This window comes from Canis aureus, chromosome 6, assembly GCF_053574225.1.
Source record: "Canis aureus isolate CA01 chromosome 6, VMU_Caureus_v.1.0, whole genome shotgun sequence".
Lineage (NCBI taxonomy): Eukaryota > Metazoa > Chordata > Mammalia > Carnivora > Canidae > Canis > Canis aureus.
Window position 1 is genome coordinate 55,998,318 of NC_135616.1, and position 15,058 is coordinate 56,013,375.

The 15,058-nt window shown below is 37.5% G+C and overlaps 1 protein-coding gene across 6 annotated transcripts in view; it reads left to right on the forward strand.

Annotated features, from left to right (window-relative positions):
- RABGAP1L (RAB GTPase activating protein 1 like) overlaps positions 1–15,058 on the forward strand; it is a 735,225-nt gene that overhangs the window by 8,112 nt on the left and 712,055 nt on the right. The window contains exon 1 of one of the 6 annotated variants that reach the window (XM_077901748.1): positions 10,368–10,386. The exons of the other annotated variants lie outside the window; for them this stretch is intronic. The gene's annotated coding sequence lies outside the window, so the exon portion shown is untranslated. Of the gene's footprint in view, positions 1–10,367; positions 10,387–15,058 lie in introns of those variants that run through there. 6 annotated transcript variants of the gene reach the window in all.

Here is a 15,058-nt window from a genome sequence, read left to right on the forward strand (position 1 = left end):
AAATTTTTATGCATGAGTTAGGTAGCTTAATTTTTCACAAATGAGTCTAGGCCTTTAAGTTTTTTTTTTTTTAATTCTGAAATGCATTTTGTATTTCCTGTCAACATTGTCAATAGTTTCAATAGGTGAAACAGGTTTCTCCTGCTATAGTTGTTTTCACAGACAGTAAAATAGCAATCTCTACCATTTGTAGATATCAGATAACGTTTTTAAAAGTTAATTTAATAATAGGTTAGAGAGGGATCCCTGGGTGGCCCAGTGGTTTAGCGCCTGCCTTTGGCCCAGGGCGCCATCCTGGGGACCCGGGATCGGATCCCACGTTGGGCTCCTGGTGCATGGAGCCTGCTTCTCCCTCTGCCTATGTCTCTGCCTCTCTCTCTCTCTCTGTGTGACTATCATAAATAAATAAAAAAAATAAAAAAAAATAGGTTAGAGAAACCGGTTTGTTTAGCTTTTAATATGATAGTTGCCATTTTGCATATAAATTTCATTGTTTGCATGCTAATCATAGTGGAACTTTATTATATTCAACTGAAGCGAATTTACCTTCTAAAATAGAGGGCTTTAGTAATTTTTGTACTTTGGTGAATTTCATTTGGAAGAGGAAAATAGTAGATTTAAAAAATTTTGGTTGGGCTGGGGGATGGGGATGGACAAAAATAGTATGCTGCAAATAACCAAAAACATTTTTTGGTTTTGCAGAAGACAAGGTAGGTTGAACACAGGACCTTAATTCTTAATAGAGGGCCGCTGTGAAATTCAGAGAGAAAAAGTGATTTACTAAAGAAGTAATTTCTTTTTTGCATAATAATAATAATAATAATGAATCAACATTGAGTATTTAGTGGACTACTTATATAAGATACTGTGCATTGTCTAGTTAATCTTGACAATAACTATATGGGGTAGGAATTATTATAGTAATGTTTTCAGTTTGTGAAGGAGGAAATGGCTTGGAGAAGGTCAGTGGCTTGCTGAAAATCATCCAACTCTTAAGAGGTCTCCTTTCCTCCTCAATCTGCTTCAGAGTGACTCTCAACTACTATTCTCTATTGATGATTCTTTAACTGGGGTGATGATACTTGTCTTCTGTTTCATAGAGTGGTTATGGGAATTAAGAAAAGGTTTACAAAAGAACACCTGTAAATGTGCCTGGTGTTTTTGTTTTACTGGATAATTTTTGAGGAGCAAAGACATATTAGAAATAGATAAACACCTATATTACTTTGTAATTACTAAAATAAGTTGAACCATAAAATAAGTTGAACAGGGATCCCTGGGTGGCGCAGCGGTTTAGCGCCTGCCTTTGGCCCAGGGCGCGATCCTGGAGACCCGGGATCGAATCCCACGTCAGGCTCCCGGTGCATGGAGCCTGCTTCTCCCTCTGCCTGTGTCTCTGCCTCTCCTTCTGCCTGTGTCTCTGCCTCTCTCTCTCTCTCTGTGTGACTATCATAAATAAATAAAAATTAAAAAAAAAAAATAAGTTGAACAGATATTTGAAAGACTATTTATATAGTAGAAAACTTATTTTGTGTGGGTCCAGAGGGTCAGCAAGTGAAAGAGGAAGGAAGAAATGTAGGGGTGCATTGACTAACAAGTGGATTGGATGATCTCTAGCAAACTGCAGTCTTTCTGAAATGAGGGGGAGTATATATTATAATATGAGATAATTTCAAAGACCCTTGCAACATCAGGAATCTATGAGTCCTGTAATAGGTGACTTTTCTTCTATCCTGATCAGCTGGATACAGCCAAGATAATTTTTAGTTTAGCTTGGATCATCAACAATCACTATTCTTTAAATGTCAATTTTTTGCACTTAGGTTGAACAGAAGTATGTAGTTGCCTGGGAAAAATGTGGTGAGGCCACATCCCAGAAAGGGGAGAGCATGGAAGACAAGGAGCAGGAGGGAGGACAGAACTCCGAGGAGGGGCTGGGCTGTGGCTCCTCTGAAGAGCCATTACACAATGACAATGCGCGGGAGGGCTCCGAGCTGGATGCACCCGGGAAGGAGCGGCAGGAGCGTGCAAGGGTGCGGATGGACTCGGAGTCCCTGGACTCGGAGGACAGCTGAGCCCTGGCGGCCAGGCCCACCTGTCACAGGTAGATGCCCCAGGCCTGCCCCGGCCCCCACCCGCCACCTGCGGAGCAGAGACCTGTTGGGGAAACGCCATGCTGTCCCTTTGTATCTGTCCCCTGGGTTGTTTTTCTGCCTAACTTCTGTGATTTCCAACCGACATGAAATGACTATACAGGGTTTTTTTTAATGAAAGTAAAAAAAAAAAAATTTTTTTTTTTTTTTTTTTTTTTTAGAAACAACTAGTGTATTGATCTGGGGGGAGAAAGGGGATGCAGATGGGAAATGGGGAGGCCAGGGACTTTAGTGTTTGCCAAAACCACGGACACACACCCTCTACCTCTTCTCACCTTCCTCTTCCAAAGCCGGCTCCCACTCTGTTCTACTACCTCCCTCTCCATTCTGCCCTATACCCACTTGACCTTGACCTCCAGTGACTGAGCAGAGCCCAGGCTTCCAGCTTCCAGGTGAGGCAGCCTCAAAGAACCTCTCTTCCCCCCTCTCCCACCTCATTCCCATCTCTTGTCTAAATAAAATACAGAAAAAGCAAGCATAGCTGGTACCTGGCAGGACTAGTCACCCTGGGGCTGAGGGCAGGGGTGGGGTGGGGGTGGGGCAGGCAGAGGAGCCTCAGCCAGGTGTAGTAGAACGGGGGCAGGGGGTGGGTTGGGGGCTGGCCCAACGCCCCCCTCAGAGGGTGGCTGGGAGGACTCCAGAGCTGCCTCTCAGGCACCATGTTCACTGGGTCCCCAGGGTGGGGGGTGGCAGGCGGGAGCAGCAGAGAAGCAGAAACTAGGTTCTGTAGGAGCATCCCTTTCCCTTGGCTTCTGGAGGAAGCCTTCTTTGGTTTTAAGGCAGATGTGGAGTTTCCCAGAAGCAGGGGAGATTGACATAGATGCTTTTTTTTTTTTGCTTGTGTTTTTCCTTCAGTATAAAATCACTGTAGAAAATAACTTCTCTTAGAAAAAAAACAAAACATAGAAGAAAAAAACCAAAGGGGTATTTTCTTTGGCTTCAAGCCCCTCCCATGAGGTGCTGGGCCGGTGTGGGCAGGGTGGGCGTGAGGCAGACAGGAGGCAGACAGCCTCCACCCTCACCCGACCTGGCAGGTCCCAGATCACATGATGCTGCAGTTCTGGGGGCTCTGGGTTCGGGGGCTGGAGCTGCCCAGGAGGTAGGAGCGGGTGACCAGGCTGTCCCCGAAGCTGCCACCCCCACTGTCCCCCACACTGCGGTAGCTGCGGGTGACTGTGACACTGGAGGTGCAAGAGCCAGAGGAGATGGATCCGCCCACCTGGGCTCCCGAGCTGCTGGCGGAAGCCTTGTCTGGAGCTTCCCCCTACCCTAAGATAAAAATATGTTTTTCAGGGTGCAGTGAGTAAAAGAGTTTAATAGTATGTTGTCACATGCTTGTACTTAATAGTTTTCATATGATTTTCCCTTGAATTTAGATGTCCTGAGTGTATATTTGCAGAAGAAAGTTAATATCATTATGGCTATGAAAGGTTGTTTTTATTTTTATTTATTTATTTATATTTATTTATTTATTTATTTATTTATTTATTTATTTATTTATTTATATTTATGATAGTCACACAGAGAGAGAGAGAGAGAGAGAGAGAGAGGCAGAGACATAGGCAGAGAGAGAAGCAGGCTCCATGTACCGGGACCCTGACGTGGGATTTGATCCCCGGTCTCCAGGATCGCGTCCTGGGCCAAAGGCAGGCGCTAAACCGCTGCGCCACCCAGGGATCCCGAAAGGTTGTTTTTAATTGGAAGGAGTGTTATGACTTTATGGCTATAAATTCAGTTTCATTCTCTGACATTGCTTTATTTAGCAAGCATTTATAAGGCAGAGTATGGGTTCTGTGCTCAAAAAGCACAAGTAAGGGACTCTTAAGGAGCTGACAGTCATATTGGAGAAACATAAATACAGTAGAGTTTAACAAGGATGGGGCAGGATAGAATGTGTTTTATAGGAAAGCTTTAGAGGGTTACGTGACCTGGTCTGGGGCTTCAGGTAAGGCTGCCTGAAATATTGGAGTTGAGTTGAAAGAAGGCAACAGAGACATTTTAACTAGAGGTATGATAATCTAAAATTGTAACTCTTATGTAGACCCAGTGTAAGCAGCTCCTCAACTCTCAGAATCATGGTAAAATCCCCAAAGTAGATGTCATTTTTTATAAGTAATTCTTTATAAATAAAGCTTTTTAGCTCTCATTGATAACTTATTTTTATTTTAAATATGATGCTTGTGGTTTCTAAGATAGCAAATTAGGAATGATTTAGAAGAGGCAAGATGCTGTCATAAACATACATACTGGTAACAGGACAGTGAGATTGCTGAGATGATAGCAGTGAAGAATAGGAAAAACTATATATAAAAAAACCCCCAGATCTAAAAACTAGAGACAACATAAGGAAAACAGCCTTACATAACCTAATTAGCTTTAAGGTAGCAGTTATATTACTAATAATGAAAATTTGTCAGATTCTCTTTTACCAAGAAAAAGTTAAGTACATGGTCTATGTAGAACATTTATGAAGGCATTAAAGTATTTATATTAGAATTTTTTTTTAATATGGAATACAGTAGAGTGTTGAACAATGTGGTTTTGAGCTGTACAGGTCCATTTATCTGTAAATTTTTTTGGGGGATAAATACAGTATGGTACTGTAAGTGTATTTTCTTAATAACATTTTGTTTTCTCTAGCTTGCTTTATTGTACGAATACAGTATATAATACATATTTCATGTATGTGTTAATTGATTGATTATATCAACAATAAGGCTTCCAGTCAACAAAAGGCTTTTTTTCATTTTAACAGCTTTTATTTAAAATTGTCAATTGTTTTTTCCTTATTATTATTATTATTATTTTAAACAATCAGCTATTAATAGGTAAGTTTTTGGGGAGTCACAAATCATCATGATTTAGATATTTTCCTATGATAGTATTTTTTCTTGATATGTGTATCTCTTGGAAAAAATAAAGTTTGTGCCATATTTATTATTAAATTTTTTTGTAATTTCTTTTATACTTAAATGGTATGTTTTGATTTTAAAAAATAAAAGCATTGTTAATCCTCCTTCCCTTACCCTTTACCCTTGCTGTACCTTGACGAATACTTGGATATGAGTATCTCTAATCAGTCCTGTTCCTGTCTTCTTGTCATTCAGATTTCAGCTCTTTTTTCATTTTCTCTAAGCCTTTCCCAAACCACTCAATCTAAAGTGGTCCCCTAATCTAGTCTTGTTTTGCCACATTGCTCTATGTAATTGAATTCAAAATACTTATCTCTGTCATAGAAATTTCCTTCCTTCCTTCCGTCTTTCTTTCCTTATTTACTCCTTTCTAAGCATCCCATAGTAGCATGTAAGCTTTTTGAGGGCAAGGACTTCACTGTTTTTTCAAAAAAAGATATATTTATTTTGGGCGATGGCAGGGGCGGGGGGTGGGGGGCGATAGGAGGCGGGGGGAGGCAGAGAGAGAATCCTGAAGTAGATTCCATACTGAGGGCAGAACTCAATGTAGACTTCAGTCTTAAAACCCTGAGATCAGGACCTGAGCCAAAATCAAGTCTTGGCTGCTCAGCTGTCTGAGCCACCCAGACGCCCCCCTCTTTTTTTCCCCCCACTTTTGGTATCTCTAGAGCTTTGAATAAAGCACTCAATAAAATTTTGTTGATTGCAGAATGAAGCAGATATTCTTGGCCTAACTAGCTTTAAGACTTTATTGAAAGTTATTTCACTTCATTTTGCCTTGGTTTCTTCCTTTGCAAAATGGGTGGGGTAATGGAGAGGAAAGAGATTTAATTAGGTTATCTCAAAAATCCTTGCCATTTAAAGGCCTGCTGTTAGCTTGTTGTGAGCTTTGAGTTCTGTTCTAATGGCATTGATGAATTTATGCTGACTTCCTTAATTACTTTCTTCCTCTGTCTTCTGTTGAAGTCAGTGGTGCATATTTATATTTGCAAGATTACCGACAGCATTAGAGAATCAACTGATTGCAGAATCAGGTTTCTTGTTGTATCTGGATTATTAAAGACAGTAGATCAACAACGTGATTTCTGTTTCCATGATCAAATTAATCAAAATAAGTTTCTTTGACATATCCAAGTACTAGGTTGAACTGAAATGGTATTTAAATAACAGGAAATTTGAGTCAACTTCTTAGTTATTTTTAACAATGAGTTATTTAAATGAAACTTGAGATAATATATGTATATAAAATGAGAGTATATAAAAAATATAGTTTCTGGAAGATGATGAGGATTGAAGAAATAAACTATAGTTTTTCATTTGGTCCATGTGATTAGAATTTTAGATGGCACTTTCATTCTTCACTTGGAAAAGCTTTATTATTGTAAAGACCAACATTTTTAAAATAGGTAAAGGAAATGAGCAGATTGTTGATAGCAGAGGAAATATAAGTAACTAGTAGAAGAATGTTAGATCTTACCAGTAACCAAAGAAAGGCATATTAGAGGAAAATGAAATACTATTTTATACCTATTTCAGTTTTTTTTTGTAAATATTAATAACATAAGGCTGGTTAGATTTTAGTAAAGCGGGCATATCAAATATTGCTAGTAGTTTGTAATTTGGCAGTATGTATTTAGAGTTGTTAAACTGCTCAAAACCTTTTGTTTTGTTTTAACCTTTTACTAAACTTTCAATTTAGTAAGTTCATTTCTGAGAATATTCTAAAGAAATAACTACAGAGGGATTCCTGGGTGGCTCAGGGATTTAGCACCTGCCTTCAGCCCAGGGCATGATCCTGGAGTCCCAGGATGAGTCCCACATTGGGCTCCTTGCATGGAGCCTGCTTCTCCCTCTGCCTATGTCTCTGCCTCTCTCTCTCTCTCTGTCTCTCATGAATAAATAAATAAATCAATCTTAAAAAAAAAAAAAAAAGGAAATGATACACAGGTGTATGTACTAGCAAAAGGAAATGCTTATACATTTAAGGAAGGGTGAATATAACATTTAAAGTATGTAAGAAAAAGAAGAATGCACTAAAATGCTAATTGTGCTAGCGTGATAGGATTGTGGATTTTTTTTTTCTAAATTTAGGTAACTTCTGTAATGAAAAAGGTATAAATAAAGTCAGGTTTTGCTAGCTGTGATAATTTTGTTAGTATAACTAGGGTTGCTAGATTTAGTAAGTAAAAATAAACATGTTTGGGACATATTTATACTAAAAACTATTGTTCATTTGAAATTTAAATTGTGTGTCCTGTATTTTATCTGACAACCCTAATTGTAACATATTTTGGTGATAGTTGAATGTTATGGAGAAATGTTGGGACGCTGTGCTTCCCAAATAATTCTAAGTATTATTTTTAATTCAGGTAACTGTTTTTTTTTTTTTTTTTTTTTTAACTAGGATTAGTTAGCTGGGAGAACTCTTACAAGCTAGTTTTATTTCAGGACTAGCTTTTGGGTGATGCTTGAAGGAAATATACTTCAATATTTGGCAAGAATAATTAAAAAATCTTATTATTTAACAAAAATATGGTAATATTGGATGTTACCATTTTACCTTAGGTAGAATGAATTTGGAAACAAGTTAGGCTGAAGTCAGGAGGGCAAGTTACAAAACTATTACAATAAGCCGGGTAAGGGAACTAGGGTGGAAGTAATGAAATTGGAGAGGAATAAACAGATTTAAGAAGTTCTTATGAGGTAAAATCAATAGGATTTTGTGATATATTAGATTTAGGGGTGAGAGAAGGAATTCTTGGGTCTCTTTATCAAGAGGGATTAAAGGAAGAATATAGTTTTGGGGAAAGAAAATACTAGTTTAAGATTTGATGTCTAGGAAATGAATATTGTAGGTGTCTGTAGGCAATTTGACATATGGTTATAAACTTGAGAGATGTTTGGGTTTGAAGTGTGCTAATTGAGACTAAGTAGACTAGAAGGCCCAGATTAGAATTGTGAGGAACTCTCTTTTAGAGATGGAAGAGAAAATTATTAAAAAAAAATTGTTTCTAAAAACTTAACATTTTTATGTATTTTTTCTTCTGTTTATATTTATTTCTTTTTTAAAATATATATTTTTAAAAAATTTTTATTTATTTATGATAGTCACACAGAGAGAGAGAGAGAGAGGCAGAGACATAGGCAGAGGGAGAAGCCAGCTCCATACCTGGAGCCTGACGTGGGATTCGATCCCGGGTCTCCAGGATCGCACCCTGGGCCAAAGGCAGGCGCTAAACTGCTGCGCCACCCAGGGATCCCGTTTGTATTTATTTCTGTTTATTTTGCTTTAGTACATCTTTCCTCTATTAGATTACAAACCTCATTAGTCAGAACCATGTCTCTTTTGTTCACCTCTGTGTGTAAAGTACTTGGTACATAGCATGCACTCAGTAAATATTTGTTGAAGGTATAATTATCATTTTGTGTATTTTTGTATTCCTTTTGTTCCTTATTACAATCTTTTAATTGTAGGCATTCATTTTGGGAATCTTTGTTCTATTGTACAATGATTCTCTTTACATTTTTTAAAAAAGATTTTATTTATTTGAGAGAGTGAGTGAGAGAGCACCAGTGGGGGATCAGAAGAGGGAGAGGGAGAAACAGACTCCCTGATGAGCAGGGAGCCTGACGTGAGGCTGGATCCCAGGCCTCTGGAGCATGACCTGAACTGAAGGCAGACAGACGCTTAACTGGTTGAGCCACCCAGGTGCGTCTCAGTTTTCTTTAAATCAGTTTCATATAGATATGTTTTTAACTTTTCATTATGGAAAATTTCAAATTTATGAAGAAGAGTAAGTAGCTTACTTAATATCCACATAACCATAAACATTTAGCAGTTTTTATGTTTGTCATCTTCATCTCTTCTTCTGGTATAGCACTGCAAATTATAGAAATGGATTTATCTTACCCCTAAATATTTATTTATTTAATTATTTGGAGGGGGGTGGGGCAGAGGGAGAGAAAGAATCTTAAGCAGGCTCCATGCCCAGCACAGAGCCTGACACAGGGCTTGATCTCACACCCCTGAGATCATGACCAGAGCTGAAATCAAGAGTTGGGTGCTTCGCTGACTTAGCCACCCATGCACTCCTATCGGTAAACATGTAAATGCATCTTTAAAAAATAAGAACATTTTCTTATATAACCATAATCACATTCTCATATTGTCACACCTAACAGTTTCTTAGTATTGTGAAAAACCTAGCCCATATCAAAGTTTTGCTACTTGTACCTGAAATGTCTGTATTAGTTTACTAGGGCTGCTATAACTACATAACAGACTGCATGGCTTAAACAACCGAAATTTATTTTCTCACAGTTCTAGCAACTGGAAGTCCAAGGTCAGGGTGTTGACAGATTTTGTTTCCCCTGAGAACTCTTTCCTTGTCTTATCAATGGCCACCTTCTCTCTGTGTCCTCCCATGGTCTTTCATCTGTGTATAAATCCCCGGGGTCTCTGTCTTCCTTTAAGGACTCCAGTTGGATTGGATTAGGGCCCACCCTGATGGCCTCAATTTAACTTAATCACCCCTTTGAAGGCCCTATCTCCAAATATAGTCACATTCTGAGGTATCAGAGGTTAGGGCTTGAAGATATGAATACAGGGGGAGGGGGCTGTTGCAGTTCATCCTGCAATGTCTTTTATTGCTTGTTTGTTCAAATCAAGAATTATACAGTTGCAGTTAGTAACACATCTTCCCACTTTTTCCTTTTGCTTCTCATGACTGTTCAGACACCTAGCCAGTTGTCCTGTAAAATGTTCCACAGTTTGAATTTTTCTGGCTTATTTCATTGTTTTCTTTTTCTTTTCTTTTCTTTTTTCTTTTCTTTTCTTTCTCTTCTCTTCTCTTCTCTTCTCTTCTCTTCTCTTCTCTTCTCTTCTCTTCTCTTCTCTCTCTTTCTTTCTTTCTTTTTTTTTTTTTTTGTATTTCCTAAAGCTAAAAGCTAGATTTGAAGGTTTGTTTAAATTAAAATCTTTTGGACACCAGTATTTATAGTTGCTGTGTAGATCATAATGTATGATATCTAGAGGCACATGTCTGATTATTGTAGTTTTAGTGATGAGATTGATTACTGGATAAAGTAGTGACAGAATCTAGTTGTTTTGTATAAAGTTTGTTTTTTTTACCTTATAACCAATGAGTTATTTGTGGTATAATATTTTGATTCTAGATATCATATAATTTTTTTCTTTTTTAAAGTAGGCTCCGTGCCCAATATGGAGCTTGAACTCATGACCCTGAGATCAAGAATTGCACCCTCCATCGACTGAGCCAACGAGGCTCCCCTACTATATAGTCTTGATAAATGTATTTAAGGTAATGTGGGTTGTCTGAATGGCACCAGTGGTATTATGCATAATGAACATCTGTCATATTTTTTTTCTTTTCAGCATTTGAACTCCTTTCTTGTATTTGACATATTCCCCCAATTTATGAGTCAGAGCCACCTTTTCACTAAAAGCTAAAAATGTTAGATGCTTTATTTCCAGCCCCATCTAGGACATGGATATATCCCTAGGTTCCATTAGTCAAGTACACCTATGTTCAAAATTAGAGGACCTCTTAGGGCTCATAGACTCCATTGAAATGTGATTTTAAAGAGGAGGAATATGTTAGTGCTCTCTGCCTTCCTTCTGTGTTTGATGCTAGGGTCTGCAAAATGTGGAGAGATCTGGAGTTGCCTTGCGATCCTTTTAAATCTAACTTCAGAGTCTACTGGTTAAGGACTATTCAGTAAATATCCCACTTGAGATGGAGAAAATTGTATGCACCTTGCTTTGATGCACCTTTGTATGCACCTTTACTTTTTTTTTTTTTTTTTAGATTTTATTTATTTATTCATGATAGTCACAAAGAGGCAGAGAGGCAGAGACACAGGCAGAGGGAGAAGCAGGCTCCATGCTGGGAGCCCGATGTGGGATTCGATCCCGGGTCTCCAGGATCGCGCCCCGGGCCAAAGGCAGGCGCCAAACCACTGCGCCACCCAGGGATCCCTGCACCTTTACTTTTGACAGAAGTAAAGTACTTTGGAGGGTAATTTTAAATTTTATTTCTTTTAGCTTTTACTTAAAATGATTTTTCTATTTCAAGAAACTTAAGATTATATCTTCAAATAATTATTTCTTGAAGTTTTCTGCTTTTATTTTAAAGTCTTGGGTGGTATATTGTAATACATTTTTTTCCCATACTTTGATAAACATACACATAAAAAAAGATACAAGCTTATATTTTGAATATCTTTCTGTGACAATTTTGTGGTATTATTATTTTTTTTTTTTAAATTTTTATTTACTTATGATAGTCACAGAGAGAGAGAGAGAGGCGCAGAGACACAGGCAGAGGGAGAAGCAGGCTCCACGCACCAGGAGCCCGATGTGGGATTCGATCCCGGGTCTCCAGGATCGTGCCCTGGGCCAAAGGCAGGCGCCAAACCGCTGCGCCACCCAGGGATCCCAATTTTGTGGTATTATACCACGAAACTGAACTGTTTCCTTATTGTTAGATGTTTATATTGCTTCCCCCCTTTCCTTCCTCCAATTGAATACAGTGTTAATATGTGTGCCTTTGTAATTATATTTTCACATACTATTGGATCTTTATATGGGGCAGTTTTCTCTGGATGAATCACTGGATTATTATGTACACTTTAAAATTTGGTTTAAAATAATTAAATGATAGTTAAATGTTGATTTCTAGCCATTTTTGGACACTAATGTTCGAACTTACTTGGTAGAGATGGAAGATGATTTAATGAACCGTGGAAGATGTTTATCAATTAGACTATTGTTAAGTTAGAAACTTCCACGGAAATTCTCAGCATACTTGAGTTTCAGGTAGAAGATGAAGATGCAGGGGTGAAGAATTGAGAACAAGCAAGGGGAGGGACAAAGGAGAGGGAGAGGATGTCAAGCAGACTTTGCTTAGCTCAGGGCATGATTTGGGGCTTCATCCCACGATCCTGAGATCATGTCCTGAGTTGAAATGAAAAGTTGGCTGCTCAACCGACTGAGCCACCCAGGTGCCCCACAAAGATTGCTAATCTCACAAAATAAAAGCTAATCCTTACTTTTTTCATTTTGATGGAAAATGAAGTGGGAATAATTTCTGAAAGATTTGATAATATTTTGGTAAGCAGTTATATAGTTTTAAATTGCTTTCTAGTGAGAAATATAATTATAGTGAGTGTTTTGATTTAAAAATAATGCACATGATGAAAATTTAAATAGTTCAGAATGTCTGTATCTTCCGCACAGACCCCTGTTCCCATTTCATCCCAACCTGTAAAAGAACTAGTCAGCTCAGTTATTCAGAGGCTGATTTTACAATTTGTTGTTATGATGTACTTTTATTCTCCATTTTATCTGACCATTTTACTGTTCTAGTATGTACATATAAATGGAAAGGGAAGAGAGAATGATCATATCTGGCAGATGATAGGTTAATTAAAAATTGATTAAAGCAGGGAATCGTGAAAAACCTAACATGTATGTACCTTAAACACGTTAACCTGAAATCTGTATGTACCTTTCCAAGCTTTTGATGTAGGACTGAGGCCTTCTGGCATTCCGTATCTTGGTTTTTCTTGCACACACCTCATCTATAATGGTTTGTTTTATTTTATTTATATTAATTTTATTGTGATGTCTTATTCTAGGTTTTTTTAATGCACTTAGAATAAAACTGTACATCTTTAACATGTGCTACAAATCTACATCATCTATCCCTTTGGCAGTTTCTAAGAAATCTTTCTTTGGTTTTCTGTGATCAGATTATGCTGGCTTTTCCATTTCCTTTTTTTTTTTTTTTTTTTTTTTAAGATTTTACTTTTAATTAATCTCTATGCCCACCCAGTATGGGGCTTGAACTCACAACCTGAGATCAAGAGTTGCATGCTCTACCCACTCAGTCAGCCAGGCACCCCTGACTTCAATTACTGAAACTTAGGGCCTTTTCAGATGCTGTTCCTGTAACCTGGAATGATCTTTTCTCCAAATCTGTGGATGGAGAATCTTATCTCAAATGCCTGAACTCAGAGAAGCATCCTTGATATCCCTTAACATTCCAGTCTAAAGTAGGATACCCACCTCCTATGAATATCACCTTGTTTTGTTTCATTCTACTTGCCACATTTAAGATGTATGTGGTTTTTTTTTTTTTAATTTTCTGCCATCTTTACAAAATTGAAGGCTGCATGGAGACAAGGTCCATATCTGTGAGGTTTACCATGCCTGTGCTTAGAGCAGTGTCTGGCATATAATAAGCTTAAATATTTGTAGACCTGATTAATGAAATGTTTATTTTAATTGCATGCAATGTATCAGACATTGTAGGGGCATTAATTTTTTTTTCTTTTTTTTTTTTTTTAATTTTTATTTATTTATGATAGTCACAGAGAGAGAGAGAGGCACAGAGACACAGGCAGAGGGAGAAGCAGGCTCCATGCACCGGGAGCCCGACGTGGGATTCGATCCCGGGTCTCCAGGATCGCGCCCTGGGCCAAAGGCAGGCGCCAAACCGCTGCGCCACCCAGGGATCCCTGTAGGGGCATTAATTAATAAAATACCACTTAGTTATTTTATTGGTAGCCTGTAGTCTATTTTTAAGTGGAAATGTGTACATCTAAGTACGCATCATTCAGTAAAATATAGGACATTTAAATTTTTGAGATGATAATATTAGAACATGCAAATTTTATACTAAAATACATAAAACCCTTTTTAGAATGTAGGAGAAAGTGTTGTTTATCCCTTTAAAAATAGTTATTCATCCATTTTTCATTGACACTATCTTGAGAACTCTGATCATCTTATGGAAAGCTTTGGAAAGCTAGGAAGGTCATAGGCACTATTACTAATAATTGTAGTGCTTTTTTTCCCCCCCAAAAGTAATTAAGGTTTTCATGAGTCTGCATAGAGTAGAAGAGATACTTGTCCTCCGGAGAAACAAATAGGTTTGAAGTATAGAACTAGAAGTAGAGCATAGGTAATTAAAACTAAACTAATATACTGTGATTCTGATTTGTTATGTCTTAAGATCTCTTGCCCTTAATAAGATGTGCTAAGATAAACAGAATGGCAGGCATCATATGTAAAAGTTTTCCATTTTAATCACAGTTTTGTTTTTGCATGACCAGAAATTCTCTGATTTGAAAGGGCATGCATGCTATATATAAAGAACCGTGTGCAGTTAAGGTTTTGCTTTGCCTTATTGTTAAATCTATGGAATGTGGTTTCCTTACTATGGGTGAGTGAATTAGCTTTTCAAATCCCATTATAGTTGTAAAGTGGGTATGGATTTGATATTTGTATGGGTTACTTAATGTAACTAAAACATTAAAAAATCCTTTTTGTTGAAATGATCTTGCTAGAGAGAAATTATTGTTCTTTGAAATGAGTAAGTTTAACCCATCAATCCATCCATCCATTTATTTAACAAGTACGATATTGTCAGGTGCAGTATTATGTACCTGACACTTTCCTGGGAGCTGGAAATACAAAGATGAATAAAGGATATTTGCTGACTGACTGGAACTAGTTGTAATTGATGATATAGATATGTAAATAATTATGTGGTATGATAAATGCTAGAGTAAGAATATAAATTAATTTAAAATTTTGTAGAAGCACTGTAGAGCAGTGATTGACTCTTTTTGGAAGAGTTGGAGAAAGTTTCTAGGTTGTAAATCCAGACAAATCCAACTGTTGGAATTTTACACTCTGAAATTTGTTTAAAATAGGGTTTTTTAAACTACCTGCACAGAACCCCCAAGACAGAGGAGAGTAAGAGTACCCCTTGGAAGCTCAGGATACACTTCAGGGTAGCTTGAAAATTTCTTAAATTCTCTGTTTTATCTTAAGAATTCATAGGAGTGTTGCATTTCTTTGCATACTGATTATATAAATATAGAAATATTTTAATTACTACCAGAAAAGAAAAAAAATATTCACTGCTGTTCTATTAATTTTGAAATACTGAAATGAATGAAGAG